This window comes from Chamaea fasciata, unplaced genomic scaffold (assembly GCF_029207755.1).
Source record: "Chamaea fasciata isolate MVZ Bird 193981 ecotype frontalis unplaced genomic scaffold, bChaFas1.0.hap1 SCAF_1, whole genome shotgun sequence".
In the NCBI taxonomy this organism is placed as follows: domain Eukaryota; kingdom Metazoa; phylum Chordata; class Aves; order Passeriformes; family Sylviidae; genus Chamaea; species Chamaea fasciata.
This window is the reverse complement of record NW_027094086.1, coordinates 98,008,795-98,015,412: the sequence shown is the minus strand read 5'-3', so window position 1 is coordinate 98,015,412 and position 6,618 is coordinate 98,008,795. Positions and strand designations below refer to the sequence as shown.

The window sequence follows — 6,618 nt, the reverse complement described above, 5'->3', positions numbered from 1 at the left end:
TTTAAAAAGCAGGAATGTCAGTATGTATAAAACATCACCAACACAATAAAGTTTGGTATTTCATAAGACAGCAGAGCATGGGGATTACTTTAAGACAGCAGGCTGAAAAAAAACCCATTTCATTTATAAATAAAATGTGTTTTGATGTTATATGCCCTAGCAGGCAATTCACTCATAGGGGATAATAATTCAAAATCTGCTCTGGTAATAGCTGAAAGAGAGACAGAGCAGCATTTCGAAAGACAGTGGTTTTCTTAGTCCTTAGGAATAAGATATATTTAGCTTTGGTGTTTCTTTGTTTGTTTCTTTGGTGGTTTTTGTTTGTTTTGTTTATTTGGGTTTTTGTTGTTGTTTGTTTTGTTTTGTTTATTTTGGTGGGGCGTTTTTTTTGGTTTTTTTTTTGTTTTGTTTTGTGTTTTTGGTTTGGTTTTTTTTTTTTTTTTAATTAAAAAATGCTGTCTTCTGTCTGGAGAGTAGTCCTAAAAGGCTAGGTTTATTAATTTTTTTCAGATTTACATGAACTGTTGTATAAATAATTACAAATATGGTGACTTAATACACACACTGTGTGATGGAGGAATTAAGAGTCTTTCTTAGCCACCTGATCCAACAACCTTGAATAATGTATTTAAATCAGGTTCAGTGAGTAGTTGTAAGTCAAGGGCTTCAGTTGCTGAAGCAGTTAACAGAAGAATTTTTTCCTTATTAAAATATTGCCAGGGGCTGAATTCCTCACTGTCACTTCTCAGACTATAGTTACTGTTCCTCTATAACAATGAAAGGGAGATCTTTAGCTTGTTGTCAGGGCTGGAAAGATGGACTTACCAGACTGCTGAAACAGAAGAGGTTTAGGTCTTGCTGGGTGAATGTGAAAACTGAGGTTGGTATCAATAAGAGTTGATCTCAAGAGGTAACAAGGTGCAAAAAAATTTCATCTTGTTATTTATGAGGGATCAGCTTTTACTGAAACTGACTGTAAAAAAATCTCCCATTTGGCATTTTGTTTTTCTCTTTTCTCCCCATCTTCCTGTAATAGTACAAGATATTTTTTCCCCTCAGCTATAACTGTGAATGAGATTCAAATCTGGGAGATATACAGTGGCTGTGGATCTATCATGATCAGTAGCTGAAAAAAACTGTGATGATGCAGAGTCCCAAGAGAAACTATTTAAGAACTTTTTTATAAAACTCTCATCCTGGTTGCCACAAGGGTTGCAGTTGACCAGCACTGGGAAGAGACCCAGCAAACCTGAATAACACTATTACAACATACTGGGCATAATAGCATGTTCCCTGTTCCTATTCCTATTTTCAAAAATTTTCTAGTAGGAAAAGGAGCTTTGCTTTAAAGGTACTGTGGAGGGGACTCTTACCTTTCTGAAATAGTACAATGAAGGTCACTTAAAATTGAAAAATGTAAATGATATAACAGAGTTCTTTTGTACTGACCTTACAAAAAAGTAAATGTTAGAAGTTGTTGATGAGGCCATAAAAAGATTATCTTTCAGGAAATTTACTGAATCTAGTGATGAAAAAAAACCAAAATAGGTGTGCCTCTGCATGAACAAAACAGTCATACCTTTCTCTAAATTAGAAGAGGAAAAGGGTGTTTCTCCTAAGCTGATGTTCTTCTATTGCTTTTCTTTTTACTAGAAGATTTCACAGCAGATATTGATTCCTATTTAATGAATGAATTCCTTATACATTCCTTATGCATTTTATAGCTGGTATGTTAACTTCCACAAATGAACTATCACAAGTGTAACCTATTTTTTCATTTCAAGAAAAGATTTTTGCTAGTAACTGCTACTCTCAGTCATGAGCAAGGAAGTTGCTGGAAAACAACATAAAAATAATATCAGCTCTCTCAAGAAAAAGACAGTGGAGGTAGATCTAATTTGTATATACTGTTGTTAAATTATAGAGCAGCACCAATGAGGCGTGAATCATCACCTGCTGACATTTCCTTCAACTGATGTCTGCAGAGCACAGTATCTGCACAGTCAGACATTGATATAGGTGTCAGAAAGGATAAAGATCAGAAAGCAGGGTACTTGGTATGATTAGACCGCATAGGTATTGTCAGTTCTCCAATGAGTGATATTGTGTGTGTCTACACCAGGAGGCTGTAGCTGCACATTACAGATATAACATGAGGCTGGTCTTCAGTTGCATGAAGCTTCCAATCTCAGCAACTGTGGGTCTCCTGTGGAAAGACATGGAATTTCATCAAAATGCCAGAACAATGAGGGCACTATATCAGTTTATATTGAGACCCTAAAACTAAAGCAGAGATTCCTGTGAGAGGTGATCCTCTGGGCAGGGAGGTAGATTAAGTACCCCTTGTTGCTGCCACCTGAAAGTCACATGTGGATGTGAAGGTCTAGTGCCACTGCAACTGGTTGTTTCTGTTTGAATCAATAGGTTGTTTATAAACAACTGCTGATGTGCGTAATGTTCATATTGTTAAGTGAGAGTAATTTTTAAGTTTGACAAGAAGATGGTTGTAGGGAACCGTGACTTATGAGTCTCTGCCACGACAGTGCTGAACATAGTGCCTGTGTTACACTGATGCCTTTTCCTGGTCTTAAAAAAAATTGAGAGCCAGATGCAGTTAAGGGAAAAAGGAGTTTTACCTCGCTATTTTAATAAGGATCCTTATGGTGCACTGTTTCGCCAAGGTGGGATACTCTGCAATGTACACAAATGATAAATTGTGTATATAATTTATAGACCTTACAAATTAGCATATCTAACAAAAATGCCCCAATGGGAGGCCTGAATGAATGGCATGATATCCTCCCATCCAAGGAATTCCTCCCTGGATGGGCCAAATCTCCAGTTTACAGGATATGTTCTAGAGAGGGCCTTGGTTTCTCAAGATAGTGAAGGGTTTTCCAGCCTCCTACTATGAGGCTCTTAGGATTTTTGGTCTCCTGGCCTAACAAAATACTAGGACTTTGCTAAGTTATCAGACTTTAGGAATTACAAGTATGCATACTAAGAATACTGAGGATACATAAAAATTATACAAAAGCTATATAAAAAAAAAGGCAAAAAATCATCTTGGCATCAACACAGATGCTCACATTTCCTTGTGCTGGCTGGCTGCCATTCTGATACAGCCTGTAAGGAGCTTCTTAGATTTAAGAAATTTCTGAACAGTGCAAGTATAGTGCAACTTCCCATTATTCATTATTAATAAGCGCAGAGGCTGAAATGCTTATCACTGTGCTTCAGTGCAGATGTTTGCTTTTTTGCTTGCGCTTTTTGTGTGTCTCTTGCCCAGCTGCAGTCCGGGTATTTTCCACAGCATCTTCTCCATCTCATCTCCTGTGCAGTTCCCTATTGCAGTACCTAGGCTGAAAAGGCCTTTCAACTGCCCTCTTTTCAGCAGTCAAGATCTTGTGAAAGCAACTCAAAATCCTTCCATGTCATATTTGAGTGACTGCATTATGGATGTCATGGATCACATATGCACGTCATTTCACTGGATTGTGCCGTGGACTGTAATTTTAGGTTATGGATTTTTTCAGGGACAAATGAACTTCTTCTATGCCTTGTGTAGCTCTAACTTCACCTTTGGTGTGACATGGTTGCTGGGAAGCAGATATAGTCTTTCAGCTGACTACTTTGGCTTTTTTTTTTTTTTTTCTGGAAAGGGTTTACATCCAGTTCGTAACAAATATTTTGTCCATTTTTCCATATCTTAACCTTTTCTCCTTAAAGCCTCTCACCTGTCCAAGGGTAGGGGGCTTTTTTTGCTTTTCCACAGGAAGGAAGGAGTCTTTACTGTAACACTTCCCTTTCTTGGTTATTTGCTTTCCTCTAAAGTTGTGAAAGCTGTTCCTTCCTGTCCTCATGCAGTGAAATCCTCTGTGACCTGCAGTAAATACCACTCTCTATCTGAAGTCCCTCAGCAATTTTAAGGGTCTTTAGAATCTAGCAAAATAGCCAATGTTCGATCCTTACCAAATAGCTTTTGAATTTTAGATGCCTATTTCAAAATTCCATTTCAAAATAAATGTGGCAAGTTCATTGTCAAACAGATGTAATATATCAGCCACAAAATTAGGTTAATGTAGCAGAAATTATCTGCTTTCTGAGTTAAAAAGACATAAAAAAGAAAAGCCATTTACTTCTCATTTACAGCTTTAAAAAGTAAATCCTACTTAGAAACTTTAAAATTCTTTCTAAAAATATGATAGAACAGTTTTAGGAGATCCCAACAGCCTTCTTTAAAGGCTCTATCTGCCCAGTTTCCTCCATTTGCCTGTATCAGGTTACAGAATAACTGCTCATGTTATCAACCGCTCATTGTGTCTCATATTGTCTCCTGATGTTCAGCCCTTGCTCTATCACTCTTCCAGCGCACAGCACCAAAAATCCTCTGAAGCCTTTGAGGCTTTTTTTTTTTTTTTTTGCTTTTCCCATCTGAAAATAACAATCAACAAATAAGCAAAACCAACAACAACAGCAGCAACAACAACAACCAAACAAAAACCCCAAACCCCCAAACCAAAACCATCAAAAAACCAAAACCCCACAAAAAAACCCAGAAGAAACCTTACCAAAACCCAAGCTTCTGCCTACCACCTGTGAGACTAATTTGATAGTAATGCTTCAGTGCAAGAACCAGTCATGAGGGCCTGGCAGGAGTGAAGGTGAAAATTTGTTTACTTACTTGTCATTTAAGAGAGCACAGACCAGAAGAGTGATGCAGAGCTATTCATCTTCACAACCGCTGCATAGTGTACATAGAAGTTAATTTTTTACTGGAACAGGGACACATTCAAGTCTTTGAATGCAGACCATTATTTTTACTTTAGTGAACTCTTGCACCTTCAAAAACAGCTCAGAGAAAAGACCCGTGTAATTTGTGGGGAGTCTTTTGATATTCGGAACCCCCAAATCAGCAAAATTAAGGTATCTTTCTTATTGCATCTTCTGAGTTTGATCTTTTTCCAGGCTCCCCACACAATAGGGTTTTTGATGAACAAAGAAGTGATGACCAGACTACTTCTTTAGATCCTCTTTGACAAGAAGGAATTTTGAAAAGCTAAGAAAGGGTGTACCTTTTCCTTGTTAGCCTTCTTTATTATTTCATCTTTCTAACACCAGTAATTCCAGAAGAGACTTGCATTCCAAAAAGCAAAATTTAATCTGGCATTTCTGTTATTTTTCCAAAGACCCACTTATAACAACACATGCAGGGCTAGAAAGCAGTTACTCACCTGAAGTCTATCCTAATTTAATTTAGTTCCTCCCTTCAGTAACACACCTGTCTTGTGGTGAGTGAGATATATCGCATTAGTCAATGCAAGTTTTCTGTAATGATCTGAAAGAAATATGGGAATATAGTTGAGAGAGTATAGTTGCTGATATACATATGTATACATATAGTTGAGTTGTAGTATGGTTGCTGATATACATATGGAATGCAGGATTGAGGTCTCCAGCAGTATGTTGTCGGCTTCGGGAAATTTTTAATTCTGTCAAAATGACCCAAGATGGCAGGAAACAGCTAAAATCAATGAATATTCAAATGCTCATTCATTTTATGTGGGTAATTTTTCACAAATTTCAGTGAGTTTAGGTACCAGGGTAGAAATGTGAACCCCAGATGACACAGAGCTAACTGTGTGGCCTCCCAAAGGAGCTTCTGACCATATGGACACATAATAATTCCAGTCCCCAGAGGAAAGGACTCATACCCTAGTGGGAACTGATTCTAAGATCTCTTATCTGTACAAAATGACCACACAGCAGTTTGTCAAAACAGTGTTGACAAAATGCTATTTCAACATAGGCAGTAGTCAAATGCTTGATAGGCTGGAGCTGGGGTCCTAGCTTGGAGTGTACTCAGGACCTAGTCTTGTCATAGGGCTCTGATTTTAAAACTGTTTTTTAACAGCCATTTAGAAAGCCATGGCCATACACAGTTTCTATCTATTCTGGTACTTGTCTTCATATATGCCTGTGAACAATTGACAGTTAAATACTTCTATATGGGATCTCATTCATTTGAAAATATCTTTCAGCTCAGAAATGTGATCATAAAAATACTGTCCACATTTCCCACATTCAGTTTTGTTCCTTGCTAGTTTCTGTATGGTCTACGTACAGAATTATGCTAAAAATCTTCCTTACACAAATTATCTTATAAACTAAGCCTACCACTCAAGAGTCCAAATACCTTCTTCTTTAGTTGTTAATCACCACTGGTGGTGAAAATGTAACAGTCCATATTTTCCCCTGCCACAACTTTTCATTCAAGGTTAGATGTAACACACATAGTTAGGGTTAACACACTGGCCCATGTGTTTTGCAGTTCATTGTCAACACTGCTTCTAAAAGGAAATAACCAAGCTCATTCTTTGCTGTTTTGTCTCTGCAGGGCAGACAACGGAAGCAAAAATAGCAACAACAAAGATTTGGTGCCTAAGCAGCTATTATTTAAAGGCAGTGACAAAATATTTTTAAATGGATTTTTTTATTATTATTCAGTGAGATTAATTCTCTTTTCGCACACTTATTATATTGAAGTTTAGCACACTTATTATATGTTTAGTATTTATGCATAATTTCTGTAACAATTTAAAGATTCTGTGTTTTGTC

The 6,618-nt window shown here is 37.2% G+C and overlaps 1 long non-coding RNA gene across 2 annotated transcripts; it reads right to left on the bottom strand.

The window, feature by feature from the left end:
* Positions 1–1,065: 1,065 nt before the first annotated feature.
* Positions 1,066–5,204, bottom strand: LOC136301492 (uncharacterized). Of its 2 annotated transcripts, XR_010723931.1 has the most exons (4): positions 5,076–5,204; positions 4,685–4,744; positions 2,637–2,691; positions 1,066–2,206 (listed from the first exon to the last, which is right to left on the bottom strand). It is a non-coding gene; the product is annotated as an uncharacterized lncRNA (long non-coding RNA). The 2 variants fall into 2 exon arrangements; XR_010723983.1 differs by lacking the exon at positions 2,637–2,691.
* Between the last annotated feature and the right edge of the window lie 1,414 nt (positions 5,205–6,618).